General features: G+C 44.3%; 1 long non-coding RNA gene across 1 annotated transcript in view; it reads left to right on the top strand.

Moving 5' to 3' along the window:
• LOC101434781 (uncharacterized) overlaps positions 1-16,615 on the top strand; it is a 31,219-nt gene extending 14,604 nt beyond the window's left edge. Inside the window, exon 4 of the long non-coding RNA XR_187817.5 lies at positions 13,744-16,615. This is a non-coding gene — a long non-coding RNA (uncharacterized lncRNA). The remainder of the gene's footprint in view (positions 1-13,743) is intronic.
• Positions 16,616-18,883: the final 2,268 nt, after the last annotated feature.

The following is an 18,883-nucleotide window of genomic DNA, read 5'->3' on the forward strand; positions in this document are numbered from 1 at the left end:
ATTACAGAAATATATAACATAAAGAAACTACCCCCATAAATTCATCTTCCTCCCTAGATATAGCCATTGTCATAGGTTTGTGCCTATTTCTCCAAGTTTTAAGAATGTACATATATTTTTAAAGCATAAAGATGAAATCCTACTCTTCTCAATTGGTTTTTTGTAGCTTAATATATCTTGGACATCTTTCCAAATGAAGATAAAGAGGTGTCCCTCATTCTTTTTCATTTCTGTATAATATTCCATTTCATGAATGTCCCATAGTTTAATATCTTATTGATAGATGTGTGTGTGTAATGTTTCCACTTTTCACTGTTATAAACAATGTTGCAAAGAAAACCACATCACCTCTGGGGATATTTCTAAAGGATAAATTCAAAGTGAAAATGTGTGGGTCAAAGTAGAAATGCTGGGTTAAAGGTTATGAAAATTTAAATAATAGGTACTGCCATATCTCTCACCATTCAGGCTGTGGTGAATGAGTGCAGGTGAGTGAATGTTTTCTTGTAGCCTCAAGAACACCAGATGGTATCAATAATTTTCATCTTTGCCTGTCCAACAGGAGACAACATCTTATTGTTGTTTAACCATTTTTCAACTTACAGTTGGGATAACAGCTAAGCAGGGAAAGGTTTACCAGGCAACCTAGCAAGGAAGGCCAGAATTGCTGAGGTCTGAAATCAATGGGAAATCGTCAGCGAGGCAGGGGTGTGGTGGGGTGTGACCAGGGTGATCCGGGATACAGGCAGCGAGGCCAGCACCGTGTGCACAGGCCTGTTGGGGAAAGGGCTGTATCAAGAGGACCGAGGCAATTCTCGGGCAGCCGCAGTATGGAAAGCAGGCAGGAGGGTGAGGAAGGTGGCAGGGGCCCACCCTCACAGGGTCTTGTGGTTCCTTTTAAGACTTTGGGTCTTTATCCCTAGAGAAAGGGGGAAGATAATGAACAGTTTAAATGGGTCTGGCATGATGAGATGGCATTTTGAGCAGATCCCTCAGGCTGCTTTATGGAGAACAGATTGGAAAAATGGAAGAGTGGATGTGAAGAGAACATGAGGTGTCCAGATGAGAGAGGGTGCTACCCTGGACCTGGTGGAAGCTAGCCACGGAGAGGGGAGGCTAGGTTCACGGGTTATGTAGACCATAGACTTGATAGGACTTGATGCGTGGAGGGATTTAGGTGGGAGTGAGGACAAAAGTGGTGGCACGGAAGACTCCCAGGATTGTAGGGCAGATTGAATGAGAGTTATCATCCGGATGGTGAGACGCCAAAGTGACAGGTGACGTTAGCGTGGACATGGAAGGTCCAGAGGCGCTAACGGTCTTGGAGTATCTTGAGGTAACTCGTATGCCCACAGCTCCATCGGAGGAAAGCCGTCCACGCACTTCTGCCTGTCGTGGTCTGGTGTGAGAGTGTGCCTGACGTGGGCTAAGCACCAAACTGAGCTCACTCTACCCACCTAGGGAGGAAGACTTGAAGCAGAGCCAAAGTGAGGGACAACATGCGGGAGTCAAAGGAAGTCAAAGGAAGGTCTCACAAGGAGAAGGCAGAGTGGCGTGGTGAAGGACCAGAGTGAGAGAGAGGGAGCGAAGGCCTCTCCTGGGGGTGGCCGAGTGGTGCAGTCACTGAGGTGAGCAGATCTGGGGGCAGTTCCCTGGCTCCAATGCTGACTAGCTGAGTGACCTCGAACAAGCTGCTCAACTTCTCTCTAAGACAGTCTTCTCTTCCCTCATCTATAAACTAGGCATTGCAATATTTATTTCTTGAGGTTATTGTGAGAATTGACATGAGAATGGGAGAAGATATTTGCAACACATACAGTCTCTAGAGGACTGGTATCCAGAATTAAACATTGAAAAAACAAAACTTGTACAAATCAATAAGAAAAACACAGCTAACCCGATAGAAAACCGGGCAAAAGACTTGAACCAGCACTTAACAGAAGAGGGTGTTAACATGGCCAAAAATATATGAAAATTGGATCTACCTCTTAATAATAAAGGAAATACGTGAATTGCACATGTAACAACAGGGATGAATCTTATAAATACAGCACTGAGCAAAAGAAGCAAGATATGGATAGATACATGAAGTATGATTCAAGGTATTTAAAGTTCAAAGCAACAGGCATTTCAACTATGTTTAGGCACTATGCCCACTCATCAGAATGGCAAAATTTGAAAAATCTGGTAATACCAAGAATTGGTGAGGATATGAAGAACAGGAAATCTGTACACTGCTGGTGGGATGTAGGTTACTATAACCATTTTGGAAAACATTTTGGCATTATCTAGTAAAACTGAAAATATGCACACCCACGATCCCAGCAATTCTGTTCTTGCGTGTATGTATCTAAGAGAAACTTCTCAGAATATATATTCAAGCATGCCCATGACTTTATTGTTCTTCATGGCCTCATATTGGGAACAATGCAAATATCTGTCAGCAGTAGCGTGGATAAATAGTGATTTGTCTACACACTAGAGTACTATGCAGCAATGAAATTGAGTGAACTAATGTGGTAGAAATAATATATAGCATGTAACTTTAATTTGAAGCTCAAAAATAGGCAAAACTGAAATAGGAACCATACAATACAGTTTATTTTTTATTTTTTAAAGATTTTTATTTATTTATTTAATTCCCCCGCTTCCCCCGGGGAATTCTCTGTGTCTATTTGCTGCGTCTTGTTTCTTTGTCCGCTTCTGTTGTCATCAGCAACACGGGGAAGTGTGGGCGGCGCCATTCCTGGGCAGGCTGCACTTTCTTTCACGCTGGACGGCTCTCCTTACGGGTGCACTCCTTGCGCGTGGGGCTCCCCTACGCGGGGGACACCCCTGCGTGGCAGGGCACTCCTTGTGCGCATCAGCACTGCGCATGGGCCAGCTCCACACGGGTCAAGGAGGCCCGGGGTTTGAACCGCGGACCTCCCATGTGGTAGACGGATGTCCTAACCACTGGGCTAAGTCCGTTTCCCCATACAATACAGTTTATATGGTGTGATGGTTAAGTTCATGTGTCGTCCCTTGGCCGGGTTTTGATGTCCAGTGGTTTGGTCAAGCAGCACTGACCTGACTGTTACTGGGAGGACATTTCAAGGGTTTAAATCATCAGTGTGGATGAGAAAATTACAAAGAAAAATAAGGGAGTGGTTGTCATAGATGTCAGCAGGGCGGTGGCTTCTGGGAGAGGGCAAGGGTCTGGGACCCGAAGGGGACATACAGGGGGCTCCTGCGGTGCTTAGAGATAGTCTCTTTCTTGACCGAGAAGGTGGTTTCCCAAGTGTCTGCTTTGTGATGGCTCATTATACTGTACATTTGTTTTGAACACGTTAATCTAGGAGTATTATATTCCACAATTGAAACAGGTTTTAAAAAAAAGATAGATAACACTTGTAAAATACTTGGCATAACGCCTGGCCCATATTAAGAGCTCAACAGATGGCAATTTTATTTACAGTTCTAACTCAGTTGTTAGAGCCACGTCGTATCCTAAGCAACCTTCCAGCTCCTGGACTGAGTCTGTTCTCCTGGAGGCCTGGCTTTGTGGTTGAGATTCCTGACTCCGGTTTCTCAGGCAAGCCTCAAACAGACCACGTTACTTTAAGACAGCTCGTCTCAGCTAATAGGTGGTGGCCTTCTACACTGCCTCCAACTCTTCCAAGGCTGCTGTCACGTTTTGGTCAATGTGTAAAGTGTTTTTCCCCTAGCTGAGCATCTCTGTTATGCAATTCCAGAAAGCTAAATTGCTAAACTGAGTACCGTGTGACATTGTGCAGAGCCACAGTCCAGCCTGCTGCAGGTCAGAGGTCACAGATGAAACCCCATGACAAGATGGCACCAAAGAAATGGGAACGTGAAAATTTGGCTCTCTGAGTTTGAAAGACTGGGTCAATCAGGTAGTGAAGTCACATCCAAACAGTAGTGGTGCAGAAGGCAACCAGGTGAATCCCAGGATAACTGTGGAGCCGTGTAAACCCTTCAAGTGTAAAACCTTCAGTTTGCATAAGGCTTGTTCCTACATTTGTTTTTTTAATTTCCAACCCCAAATTCTAGTATTACACAGAAAGCCTGAGCATTGCTGACTTAGTAATCTGATAATGTCTCTATTCCTTGCAAGCCTAACAATGGAATTGACATTCCATAGTTATTAGTTATTAGCTATTGATAATAATAATCAGGTGCTTAAAATAATCAGGCCCTATGCTAATATTTCATCATGGGAAGGTGCTCCAATCATCTCCATTTACATTGGATTCAGTGGAAGCACAGGGGGTACAGTTAACTTGCTGAAGGCCACACAGCTGGTAATTGTTAGAGCCAGAAAGAGCTCATTCTCATTCTCCCCTTCCAGATGGAGGCCATGGAGTTAGAGGGAGGCAGATTTCACTAACAATAAGCAAAAACATACCCACAGAATAGGCCCACCAGTGTAATGGGGAGTTTGGGAAATCAGCAGAGTATCTCTGTAAACAGAGGTGACATGACTGTTTATCAAACATGTTTTTAAAGAGATTCCTGCATTGGGTGGCAGGTTGAGTTAACTGCCTTTCAAGGTCCTTCTGAAGAACCAAAATGGTCAGTTTGGGCTTTGGTAGAACTTCAGATAGGGAGCTGGACTGTGTGCTTATTTTCTTTCTAAATATGAACCTCCAAACTTCAGTACATACCTTGATGTATAAGCTGTTTGAGTGCACTTTTCATGTTGATGTTCATGAACTTTCTCAGAGCTCTGAGGCACAATACAATTATTTTCCCTATGGGGTTGTTTTCTTTTAGTCTTTTAGCTCACAATAGTTGTATAGAGCCTTTCTGACCAGTGATGAAATACCTTTCTAAGCTTTGGAAGAGAAACCGTTTGCATAAGGCTTGCTCCCACATTTGTTTCTTTAATTTCTGACCCCAGGCACCAACGTTTTCAGATGGGCTTTCCTGCCATGGCCCCACAAATTGTGTGACTACGTGCGTGTCATTAACAATCGCTGCAGAGAGTCTGCCCTTTATACTGAAATGACAGGGCTAGTTTTGTTTCCAGGGTTACAAAGACTTCTGTGGTCTATTTCCCTCACGGTGTCTAGTAGAAACGCACTCTGCAGACCATTCTCCAAGATAATGGAGGTATAATGTGGTGTTTCTAGTCTAGCTTTAGTTAAGCCTTTGCTCTTACCTGGCAAAACTGATTTGGTTGAGGTTGATTATTTGACCTTGGTAGAAAGTGGACCCGAGTTTTTCCATGGGCAAAATATTAGAGCAGAGCTGCATTTAGTTGTTTTTAACATCTCTGAATAATGACTGTTTGAACCAGACGGTTAGAGGTTTAGGGATTGCCATATATACATCTTAATTTATCACTGCACATGCAATTAAGTAGTAAGTCTAATTGTGTTAATTATATAGAGTTTATTGAACTCATACTATTTTATCAGTACTCCCTTTTAAGTTGCTCACCTTTTTGGGAACTACCTATTTCCTAGATGCAAAAAGATCCTCACTGCTGCTTTTATTGACTTCTAGTGAAGCTCTTAAGTGGATGGTGGGAGGGCTAAACACTCCAGAGAATTAGTATATTTGGGAAATTTGCTTGGAAATTGCTTTATATAGTGAGAGTTTCCAGGATAAACCATACTCTGGTGGCTTATGTATAGAGAAGCTTGGGACTCTGGCTAACGTGGGAAGACAAAATGGCATTAGTAGTCTAAGAAATATGTAATGACTGCCTTACATAATAGTTTCACTGATATTAGTTCATTTGATGATTGTGAATTAGGGAGGACTTTCCAAATAACATGGAATATGGCAGTTTGGCCAAGAAAAGGCAGTTTTATTTCATATATCTGGACTTTTTTTTTTACATAGTGTGAAATATTGATAAATATTTAACAGAAGGGCATCAAGGGAAGCAAATGTGGCTCAGGCAACTGGGCGCCTGCCTGCCACATGGGAGGTTGCTGGTTTGGATCCCGGTGCCGCCTAAAGAAGACAGCTTGGTGGTATGGTGGGTAGGTGTGGCAAGCTGACACAACAAGAGATATAAGAAGAAAAAATATAACGAGAGCACAACAAAACAGGGAAAGAGGTTCCTGGTGCCTCCTAAAGAAGATAGTGCACTGACATGACCGGCAGGCCTGGTAAGCTGACATAAGAGACACAGGGAGGAAAAACGTGATGAAAGACACAAGAAAGCAGGAAGCAGAAGTGGCTCAAGTGATTAGATACCTCCCTCCCCCATCAGAGGTCTTGGGTTTGGTTCCCAGTGCCTCCTAAAGAAACAAGGAAGATGAGAATAGGCACAGCAAGTGAAAGACAACAAGGGGGTGGGGAGAAATAAAGAAAGAAATCTAAAAAAAAAAGAAAGAAGGGCATCAGGTCCAAGCAGCACTGAGTTTTAGTCGGTAATCTCACATGGCTTTGCATTTGAAGTCAGCATTTGCTTATCCTGAATCATCTAATTCAGTAAAAGAACAAGTCATGCTGAAACTTCAATAAATGTCAAACATAACTCCTACTGGGTGTCCATCACTGATGAAAATCAGGGCCCAAAAAGCCAGTATGAATTGGATGTTGTATATCTTCAGTTTGGATACACTCTATCTGCACTTATCAACAAGTACAAGAAATCACATTGGGGGAAGGAGATGTTGCTCAACTGATAGAGTGTCCGCCTACCATATAGGAGGTCCAGGGTTCGGTACCCAGGGCCTCCTGGCCCATGTAGTGAGCCTCAAGGAGTGCCGTGCCATGCAGGGATGCTCCCTGCGTAGGGATGCCCCACGTGCAAGGAGTGTGCCCTGCAAGGAGAGCTGCCCTGCATGATAAAAGTGCAGCCCACCCGGGAGTGGTGCCATGCATACGGAGAATTGATGCAGCAAGATGATGCAACAAAAAGAGACACAGATTCCCAGTGCCATCTGACTAGAATGCAAAGTAGACACAGAAGAACACACAGTGAATGGACACAGAGAGCAGACAATGGGGGGAGAGGGGCGGGGGAAGGGAGAGAAATAAAAAATAAATCTTAAAAAAAAAGAATCACATTGGAATATAATGTCCAATTCTAAGTCTTAAATGACAGAAATGCAAACATTTAGTTGAGCAGAAAAACAAACACTAGTGAGTCAGTATACTTTATTAAGAGTGGACAATGAGCCAGATCTAATATCTTAGACATGTTTTTGATGCTCCGCCCAGTACCACACATGATGAAATAGTCTAGATGCCCAAATGTGCCATTCTTCAGAGAGAGTCAGAATGTGAGAGAAAGAAAGGGGGGGTGGGGTGGGCAATGGTATCTCCAACCAGGGTACAAGGTATCCTGGGTCACCAAATTCTAGGTGTTCTTCTTGGTGAGAGGGATACAAATGTTCTTTTTCAAAGTTGTCCAAGCTGGGAGGCTCCCAAAGGCAAAGATAAGAAACCAGGCATTGCAGTAATTAGGAGTAAGATGGGACCTATGGCCAGAGCTCTGTGCCAAGCCAAGATCATGGGAGGAGGACCTCTGCATGCCTGGACTCCAGTCCTAGCTGTGTCCTTAGGAGTGATTTTGGACAAGTTATTGAGTCCTCTGAGTCTCAGTTTCTTCATCTGGAAAACTGGAATGATAACTTCTGCCATTCAGGATTGCTGCAGGGATGAGAAATAATGTACACCAAATACCTGGCACACAGTAGGCACTCACAAGTGTTAAGTAATTTTTAAAAAATCATTCAGGCCTTATGTATGTGGTTAATGACTCCATTGTAAAGAAAGCCCATGTGCAGTTTAAATCCATTTTTGCTTTCACTGTTTTCATTGGAAACAAAATACTGTCCACTAGTGTGTTACCTCCTTAAGATTAGTAATAAGTGTGTATCAGCTAGATTGCCTTCAGTTGCAAGTACCAAAATCCCCAACTCAGACTGTTCAAAAAATAAAATGAATTTATTTGTTCATGAACTGGAAGGTCCTACAATAATGTAAGCTTCAGGAGAAGTTTGACCCAGCAGCTCTATGATGTATTGAAAGCCATGTGGGGTTTTTTGTGTTTTTTTTTTCTTCTTCTTCCCTGCTCTTCCACCCATGGTATCAGCTTCATTCCAAGTCTGGCTTTCTTTGTAGTTGCAAGATGGTTGTCAGCAGAAGTCTGGGTCCATCGGTTAAAATGAAGTTTACTCTAAGTGACAGAAAATCTACTATAATAGTGGCTATAACAAGATAGACATGTATTTCCCAAAAGTAGGCAGACCAGAGCTGGTATGGTGGCTCCACCACATCCTGGACCCAGCAAGCTCTCTTGATGCTCTATGTCCTAGGACATGGCTCCCTTTCTCAAGGTCACCTCCAATGGCTTCTGGTGCTCCAGCTACTCTATCTGCATTCTAGCCAGAAGGAAAGGGCAGAAAAAAGGCTTGCCTCCTCTCTTTTAAGGAGACTCCTTGGAGGTACCACACAAACTTTTTGATTACATCTCATTGGCTGAAACTTAGTTTTATGGCAAAGGAGACTGAAAACTATAATCTTTTGCTGAGCTCTTGTGTGCCCAGTTGGAAACTGAAGTATTCTTATTCCCAAGAAGAAAGGGAGAACGATATTTGAAGGCAAACAGCAGTTGCTGTCATTCAGAGCTACATGTTTCCTTGTTCAGGCCTAGTGGACAGAGAATGTGTCTTTTTTGGGGAGGTCCCATGGAAGGGAACATATATTTACTTCTAAGAAAACACTCCTCAGATCTCATTGGCTCAAACTCTGTCTTGTACCCATCCCTGAACCAATGACTGTGGTGGAGTGTGAGGAATGCTGAGTGCTAGTTGGCTCCTCCAAGGGTGGGAGTCGGTCCCCCTGCCACATCCCTGGGACTTTCAAGTGCCTGTTAGGAAGGGGGAAGGAGGCAAGGGTTGTCAGTTTTCCTTCATTCCCTTCCTCCTACCTTTGCCCTCTTTTCACCAGGCTGAACCACCACCACCACCGCCCTGTGGGACTTTTAATCCCGTGATAAGTTTCAAATTTTAGATCCCTTCTTTCTGTTTATGGATCTTTACTGAATCTTTTCCAAACTTTCCTGCCCCTCTTGCATGGGATTATATCCCAATAAGGAAGGCTGTGATTCATGCTGAATTCAGGAATAAGCTGGCAAATCTCTACACCTCTCTTAATTTCAGTTATTACATCCGTAAGATGATTATGATCATAGTATCTACCTTTAGTTTCCTCCAAAGATCAAATGAGATGAAGCATCTGTGCTTGGCACATGGTGAGCATTTAATAAAGGTTAAACAATAAACATGACAATACTTCCTATCCTCTTTTCCTATTTGTGTTTTCTCTAACTTGCTATTTCTTTACCAAAAGTCTTAGAATCCTCTTCTTGCTCTATTCCAGTTTCTGTAGTTTGTTTTTCTCCCTGGAATTCTGCTTTCTGCTTAATAACACCCATGTGTCTATTTCTGACCTCCTCTCTAATTTGTCATGGTAGTTTTCAGCACCTGAAGGTATGACAATAGGAGAAATGATTCAAAAGGGCAAAGAGCAGAAAAGGAGCTGCAAGGAGCAGGTGGAAGAAAAGGCTGGTATTAGCCCCTCCCTGGGAGCTGAGCACAAGCCTCCAGGTGAAGACGCAGCCTCATCCCTGCTCAACTGATGTGGACACCTTGTTCCCGGGCTGCGTTACTTGGAAAAGGAAGAAGAATGTTTTCTATAAGTTCATGTGAATTCACATAGAAACACATCTCTCAGTCATTAGGCCTTAAGCTAATTTGTCTACACACTACTTGAGTTGAGCTTGTGGTTTTATTTGGTTTGGGAATTCAGAGGATGAAGCCCTTTTTGTCTTGAGGAGCAGAGAAAGCATCCTCCTGCTGCATCTAAGATGGTTTGTCCTTATCCTCTTCCCTCTTTCTAGGCCTCCCTCTTGGTTTCAGCAAGGATGGGGGGAAGAAAGGACTTACACACCATGTCCCATGCAACAGAAGGAATTCCTGTCCTTGCACGTACTGGAGGGACTGAAGTTTTCCTGGGAGATGCTTGAAGCTCAGTCTTAAGAATCAGGGAGGGGATAATAGCTAATATCAATCGCCAGTTACCATAAGCACTTTGCATGAATAATAATAGTAATAACAACAGCCAACACTGACATGGTGCTAACTATGTGCTGGCATAGTTTATTTTACATAGATTAATTTGTTTTATTGCCAGTACACCTCTAAAATAGTTACTACTGAGGAGTGGATGTAGCTCAGTGGTTGAGCACCTGCTTCCCATGTATGGGGTCCTGGGTTCAATCCCTGGTACCTCCTAAAAAATAAATTAACAAGTAAAGTAGTTACTACCATCTCCCCATTGTATAGATGAAGAAATGGGCTCAGAAATGTTAAATGACTTGTTCAGGGTCATTTAGTTAGTGCCAGAGCCTGGATGCAGACTGAGTGTAACTTTTGCTCTTGCTCGTAACCAGTAGAGCATATGACAAGGAAGCTTTGGTGTTATTATTATCATACCCATTTTACAGCTACAGGCATGCAGAGAGGATTCAGATGCAAGCAGGCAGACTCCAGAGCTGCGCGTGGCTGCCTCTTCCGTTTCCAGTTCCAGCACTTCACACAGGGAGTCCCGGGGACTCACAGGTCAACGTAACTAACACGGAGCAACCAGTGGCCCCGCACAGGGCACAAACCCATGAGAGGGTATGGACAGGGAGGGTTAAGGTACTTCCCAAACCCCATTAGTCCAGGTATTGCTTCTGGGGCCTAGAGGGAAGCAAGGGAGCCCGGGTCTAGGGGGACAGGGCAGGAAACCCCGGTGCTCAACAGAGCGCCTGGTTCTGGCACCAGAAGCAGAATTCACTTGTGCATTTGCTGTTCCCCGGTCTCCCCCATTTTACCCCAACAGCCATTGGTCAGGGTGTCCTTGGACCCACTAGAGGCTTTGAAGAATTCTGACACCATAATCACAACCGTGCCTATTAAATAAGGAAACTCAGAAAGGAAAACATCGTTTTAAAATGTCACTTATGTTTTTATACTGTGCCTTGTTCCCTTAAGGAGTGATGACAGCATAGGGGAATAGCTCACCCCCTGACGAGAGCATTAACTTGGGGACAATTAGGGGACAGTGTGGCTGTCCTGCTCCTCTTAACAGGGACAAGTCCTGTCACTTCCCTGCACCTGGGGATCTTTGTCTCTGAGCTGGGAATGATGTCTTCTTGTTAGAAGTGGGATGAAGATTAATTACAGCTTACACGAAGTTCCTAACACAAGCCTGGCCTGCAGTAGGTGCTCCGGGGATGATGATGATTATTACAAGGCAGAGAATGATGAGGCAGAAGGAAAACAAGGGTCATAAAATGGAGCCAGCAATGAGGCCAGGGCAAAAATGCACACCACGAGGCCATACTCTCTCAGGGCCAGTGTGATGAGGGAAACCTGATCGTCATATCCCCTGTGGTGTCTGTGAGAGGAAAAGCGTGTGCTCAGGAGTGGCAACTTCCCAAGATAAGGCAGAAAGAAATGTCTCCCTCGTGTCCTCCTGAGGACACTGTGAAATGTTGTAAACAGTGTCCCCAACAACTTCTTTAGTGTAAACTCAACAACAAGTATCACAGGGCTGTCCCTTAATGGAGACCAATGGCAATAGGCCACGGCTAATCCAATAGAAACAATTCCAGTGAGAGCCAATGTTGATCGAGTCCCGGCACAGCGTTCTTGGCTGTTCAGACTTCACCAGGGGCACGGAGAGCTAATGCTCCCTGGGCCCTTCCAGGGGCGGGTGAGAGCTCTAAGCCCTCCGCATGTATTCCTTTAAGTCTTACAGCAGCCCTGTGAGTTGGTAACGCGATCATCCCCATTTTCCTGATGAGTAAACTGAGGCCCAAAATGGTAAACCTGCCCAAGGTCACTGAGCTCATGGCCATGAGCCAGGATCAAAACCCAGGCAGGACAGTTCCAGAGCTTGGGCCACGGCCCGCCTATCTCTTCTGGAAAATAGATTGGACTACTGGTCCTTGCCACAGTCTTTTGTAAAGATGTCCTTGTCGGCCGAGCCTTCAGTAAGTCTTGGACAGCTGTGAGCCCTGCTGAGGCACAGAGGTTCTGTGTGGCCAGTTAGCGTGGAGCTGTGTGTTGACCCGCCAGCCAAGTCGGGACAGGGCTGACAGACACTCAGGAGCCTAACATGGGCTCCTGCAGGAACCGAAGGCTATCCATGACCTTGGCCCAGAAGAGAGGAAGACAAATAGGGGACCAGGGCCCTGAGCCACCTGAGAAAGTAATCTTCAATCCACTCGAATGCACAGAGGACCCAAAGGTCTCTGTGTATCTTGGCTGTGATCATTTTAGTCTGAAAAGGTGTCAAGGTAGGTGCACTCCTCTTTTAGCTATTTTTCAAAAATGAATAGATGGTGCCCATGGGATACCCAGTGTCCCTCCCCTTCATTGTGATTTTTGCCTAAGATATTGGAACCCCAAACTTCCCCACCCTGTAACCACCATCACAACAAATTGTCCCCGAAAGGCCTATTCCATGGCGCTTGTACTGCTCTCACAGGGTGGGCTTTGGTAGTTGATCAAACTTGACCCTGGGTTTGAAACCATAAGTGCTTGGTTTGGGACACTTGGGTTGGAGACCCAGGCATACAACTTTCTTGCTGTGTCCCTATCTGTAAAATGGGAACGATAACAATGTCTACCTTGCATAGGGCTGTTGGAATGATGACACACAAGCTCAGTGCGTAGCTGCTTTGTCATCTAGATCTCACAAATGGCAGGCATATTGTAACAGAGGGACTCATGCACGTGGCCTCAAGGATAAAGAGGAAACCACAAAGCAAAGATGGTTTATGAGTTGCATCCTCCACAAATGAAGTATGGGCATTTTAAGTGAATGGGACCGCCTGTTGATACAGCTCATGAATTACGTTTTCCCGTTGCGTCTGCTTGGCTGGTCTCCTTCTAGGGTATTCATTTCCAGTGGCTGCATGGAATTTAGATACTGTCGATGCTGACACCACCTCATTCATTTCTTACATATTTGTTGAACAACTATGGTGTGGAGTTCAAAGAAATGAACTGTTGCCCAGGAGCCCTGTTTACACCCCTGTCAGCAGAGGCGCCCTATCCTGGGTAACCTTCGTCTCCTCAAACTGAGCACTGAGTGCAAAACACACGCCAGGTGTGGCTCTCGGAGCCTCATACACGCTGACGGGTTTGCTGCTCACGACAACCCTATGAGACAAGTACAATATTGCCCCCATTTTACAGACGAGTGGGTGCTTTTAAAGATGACGATGTTCCCACCTGTCACCCAAGCAGGACAATGCCGTCCTCCTGGGTGCCCAGATTCACTGGTGGAGTCGGGTCCTCCTCAAGGTTCCCTGAGGATGTCTCGGAGGCCTTGCCTGGTTGTCAGCATCGCGGCGGTGACTGTCCTTTCTCTGCCAGCGTCACCTCCTACTGAAATACTGAGGACAAAGGCCTCAGTTCCCTTATCCTTTATGCCTCAGGCTGTGTGGGCAGCTCACCTTCCCTCGAAGTTTGATCCAGTGCAGGGGAATCGGAGCACAGCGTAGCACAGGTGACGGCAGAGAACCCATGCCCCGTCCCCGCCCAGCTGGCTCGCTGTGTTCCTGAAGGACCTAGAATGCCATTATCTCCGTGGGCTTGCTCCCCCTTAGGAGCTGCTGTCAGCCAACTAAGTGCTTCTTCCAACCCCAGAAATCCCCACTTGCTTTCCTATGGAGCAGAATTTAGCTCATTCCTTGTTTTCCTCTTTACTTTCCAGGCCGTGCCCAGGATCCACTTTCCTCACCCATCAAGTACCAGCAAGGCTCACATGGTGTTTCGTCCCTTTAAGACAAATTATGTCCTAATGCATGAAAATGGCCACAGTCATGGTTTGGAATAGCATTTTTCCCTGCTACATCATATGTATCAGAGATTGCAGAATAGTTGGGAATTAGATTTTTTAAAGTAAGGACAAAAAAAGGTGATGGCCAAACAGTACGATTAAGTAACGAATGGTGGCACCAAAAATAAGGGAGAGGAAGAGAAAATCGTTGTAAACTGGGGATGGCTCCACTAGGCTTTCACGGTAGAGGTGAAATTGGATTGAGTAATGAGGGATGGATGGATTTGGTAAGTGGAAAGAGAGTGGGAGGGTGTCACAGGCAGGAGAAGCAGCTTGAAGAAAGGCACGGAGGTGGAACAACATGACATGTGCCACACAGGGTTGGAGGGGGTAAGGAGTCGTCCAGGCTGGCAGAGAAGAGCAGGAAACCTCACCAGGCTAGAAGGAGAAGCAGAAACCAGGCTGTGAAGACCCTGCCAATTGTTTTCTGGTAGCATTTCTGGAGTGAGCATGTTGATTGCGGTACCCTGTGTACGAGACACTCAACAATGCAAACTGCCAGGATGCAGCTCTCTAAGTCTATTTCCTTACAACATGTGTTTGTTTATCACAGAGAGCTGTGATAACTTGAGAGTGTCATGTCAGTCTTGGCTCCTGCACCAGCTGAACTCAGTGACATCTCGGCTCCCGACAGACCGCGGGTGTCCTTACTGCACTACCAGGGAGGCCCCCCGGGGCAGGAGGCTCCTCTGCTTTGAACGTGCTTCCTTTGGGTGTGGGCAGACTTGACCCAGGTGAAGCGGCAGAAGAGCCTTGAGGTAAAATTGCATGCCCGCATCTGCATACCCCGGTGGTTCTCAAACTTGACCCTGCATCCGAGTCACCTGTGGAACTTGTAAAACAGTGCAGGGCTCCATCCCCCAGGGCTTCTGATTCAGCAGGTCTCGGGTGGCTGAGAATTTGCATTTTTAACAAGTTCCCAGGTGATGATGATGCTGCTGATTGGGAAATCATGCTTCATAGCACTAACTCAAAACTTTTCCAGTTGTTCTTTCTGTAAAGGTGTTCCTTAAGGAAATTCAGATTTGGGAGGAAACAGTGAATGGAAGTCAAAAGGTGGGCCCAACCTGAATGTCCATCACCTGAGGATGGATATACAAAGTGTGGTATATCCAGAAAACAGAATATTATTCATCTATAAAAAGGAATGAAGTCCTGATATGTGCTACAACGTGGATGGACCTTGAAAGCATTATACTAAGTGAAAGAAGCCAGGTACAAAAGGTCACATAGTGTAAGGTTCCATTTATATGAAATATTAAAATAGACAAATCCATAGTAACAGAAAACAAATTAGTGGTTGCCAAGGGCAGGAGGAGTGGGGAGTGGGAAGCAACTGCTAAATGGATACAGGGTTTCCATTTGGTATGATAAAAAAAACATCTGGAACTAGATAGTAATGATTGTGGCACAACATTGTGGATGTGCTAAATGCCACTGAATTGTACACCTTAAAATGGTAAATTTTATGTGTATTTTACCACAATAATAATAATAATAATAATAATAACGAAACAGAATGGGGGAGTGGGTATAGCTCAGTGGTTGAGCACCTGCTTTGCATGTACAAGGTACCAGGTTCAATCCTTAAAAAAACAATAGACAACAACAAAAACCCAAGTGCAATGGCAAAGATCAACAAGGAAGGATGGTCCAATAATGAGCCCTTGATACTGATTACTATGCTTAGGAGACTGTGTGCCTGAAATGAACTAGGTCTAGAGCTGTAGGGTGCCTAAGAGTTACCGCCTAAGAACTTCCATGTCACTCAAATGTAGCCACTCTCTAAGCCAAACTCAGTATGTAAAAGCATTACCTTACCCCCAACATGGGACATGGCTCCTGGGGATGAGCCTCCCTAGCGCCGAGGGATTACTACCAATCACTAACTGGAGAAGCAACTAGAAAGAGACTCAAATAAAAGGGTCAACTCAGACCAGCAGAATATCTCAGCCTACATGTTGGATCAAGTGTTAAAAACTGCTCTTTGACCTTGAATAAAAGGGGGAAATGGCAAAGACAAATTAGTTGATATGGCTAAGAGTCTTCCAAAATGAGTCGGAGGTCATCAGAGGGGTTGTGCTTATGCACACCTCAGCAGGACCCCAGAAAAAGCCAAAATAGATACAACCCCAGGCACTGGTTCTCCTGAGGGCTACGGAGACCCACAGGAATATGGTCATGGCAGATGGCTCTGGAGCTCAGTACCATGTCAGTGGGCCCTACTTTGGAATTTGTGCTCCTGAGTGTGATGGAGCTGGACTCAGATGTGGCTTTTCTACACATGCCTCTTCTGTCACTTTTACTGAACCTGTGGTTTGCGGTAGGGATGGTCCATACTCAGGAGACTTGAATCTCTGGACTGCCCATGTGCAGCTGGGCCCCGAGCCTCAGCAGAGTGGTGACTCCCATTCTGTGGTTCGTTGGTCTTACCCAGGTCAGCTAACAGGGAGGTGAAGATGGTCAACCACCATACCAGGGAATCAAGAGTGCCTACAACTGAGCCCCCCAGGGCCCACCGGATGGAACGTGGGAGAGTGTGGGCTATGATGTGGGCCATTGACTAGGGGTGCAGTGATACTCAGAGATGTACTTACCAGGTGCAATGGATGTGTCACGATGAGGGGAGAGAGTGTTGCTGTGGGGGGAGTGGGGGTGGGGGCAGTGGGGTTGAATGGGACCTCATATTTTTTGAATGTAATTTTTAAAAAATAATTTAAATTAAAAAAAAAAAAAAGAGTGCCTACAACTGTAAGCAGAGGAATTGCATCCATCATCCATGTGGCATCTAAGCCCTCTCTTGATCTAGAGGTGGAGTGGACATCACCATCCCAGGGTCCACAGAATGGAGGAATAAAATATGGACTAGAGTGGACTTACTGATATTCTACTATAAAGCTATTATGACAAGTAATAGAAGACATTTTAGCATCGAGGTGGAGAAAGTAGTCACAGTAGTTGCTGAGGGCGGGAGAGTGTAGAAGAGATGTGATGTGGGGGCATTTTTGGGATTTTGAGTTGCCTTAATGATATTGCAGAGTCAGATGCTGGACTTTATATATCCTGCTATAACCCACTGAATGTACTGGGGGAGAGTGCGAACGACAGGGTAAACTATTACCTGTGTAGTGCAGCAGTGCCCCAAAATGTGTTCACTGAGTGTAATGAGTGTGCCACAGTGATGAGGGAGGTTGTTGGTGTGGGAGGAGTGGGGTGGGGGGTGGGGGTATACAGGAAACTCTTATATTTTTTAGTGTAACAGTTTTCTTGTGATGTATATATCTTCAAAAAATACAATTTACAAAAATGAAAAAAAAACCAAACCCAGAATGAATGAAGTGTTTGTTCTCATTCAAATTTTGGACCAGTTGAAAGGTTTTCAGGATGAATGTTGGAAATGCAAAGGGCCTGACCCAGTGGATCTCAGTCACAATTGCATGAAGAATCACCTGGGGAGTTTCTATAACATACCCTTGTCTTAGGTCCACCCATACCAATTAAATAAAAACATCTGAAAGTAAGGCCCAGGCATCTTAATATTTAAAATTCACCCCCAGATGATTCTAATGTACAGCCAGGAGTGACAACTCTGAACCAAAACCTCAAGGGCCAAATGGACTGATAACCTTTGTGCAAATTGCATTGAGCCTCATCACAGACCTTTCACCTTCTCCCGAACTTGCTTGGGAATGTATGTAGAACAGAAGGAGAAGTCTTTTGGAATCAGATCAACCAGAGTTTAAAAAATGGGTCCACCACCAGTGAGCTGGTGTGTGACCGTGGACAAACTACATGGCCTCTCTGAGCATCTTTTTTCTCCTATATAAAGAACATTAATTTATAGGGCTGTCATGAGACTTAAATGAAACAGGTGAATCTCCCGGTTGTAACAGTGTTGGACGCTGTTTTGTAATCATCCACCTCTTTGAATCCCCCTCTAGACTAAAAGGGAGACACAGAGCCTTATTTGTTGAAGTCTGAGCACTGCAGTATCTTGTACTGTAAGTTCAATTTTCTCCACCACCTGAGAAGAGGTTGAAAGGTATCTTTTAACCAGAGAGGGACATGGTTAGATCAGGAATTAGTGATAATAGCCGCTTGGATCCAGCAAAGGGAGGAAATGATGAGTTCTTTTTGTATTCAGGCTCAGGCTTGCTTTTGTGTCCTAAGCTTTATAACAATGTAAATACACTCAGATAAAAGCAGACAAAATTCAGCCACAATTCCTAACAATAAATATACTCGCTTGGATTTTTTCGTGTTTCTGTTCAGTCCTAATTTGTAGCTAATATAGGTAAAATACAGTAATATATTTTATATATATAGTAATAACATAGCTACAATTATTATGTTCTGCTTTTTTCAGTCAGTATTTTTCCTTCTGCATTTGCAATATTTCCATAGTCTTAATTATTGACAGTTTAATGGCTACCTAATATTTCACTGAATAGCCTTACTATAATTTATTTTAATATTCCTCTATTTCTAAGCCTTTTAATGGCTTCCTAGTTCTCAATTATTAGAAATTGTGCCCAATAAAAATATTTTTGCATATGACTTTAACGTCCTTTGGTTTATTTCCCTAAAATAAAATTCCTGTAACTTTATTGGATTGAGAGGTATGAACATTTTAGAGAGGTATGAACATTTTAAGTCTCTTGAATGGGCTATCAAATTACTTGGTAAAGGATTGTACCAATTTCCACTGCCACCAGCAGGGTGTGAGTGTATCATTTCAACAACTTGCCAGCACTGGGTTTCATCACTTTAAAAAAGGTTTACAAATTGTACTGCTATAATCTAATTTAATATAATGTAATAAGTGACTGTGTTTACTTTTTGGCACGCATAACCTTTCCTACTCCTTTTTCGGTGTCCTCCCCACTATTTTGTAAATTGCTTGAGGACAGTTTACAAGTCCTGCACATAGTAGAAAATCAATAATTACTTTTTGAAGCAATGAATAATTCAGGCAATCCCTCCTCCCAATAATTCTCCAGTTTCCTAATAGCAG

This window comes from Dasypus novemcinctus, chromosome 5, assembly GCF_030445035.2.
Source record: "Dasypus novemcinctus isolate mDasNov1 chromosome 5, mDasNov1.1.hap2, whole genome shotgun sequence".
Taxonomy (NCBI): domain Eukaryota; kingdom Metazoa; phylum Chordata; class Mammalia; order Cingulata; family Dasypodidae; genus Dasypus; species Dasypus novemcinctus.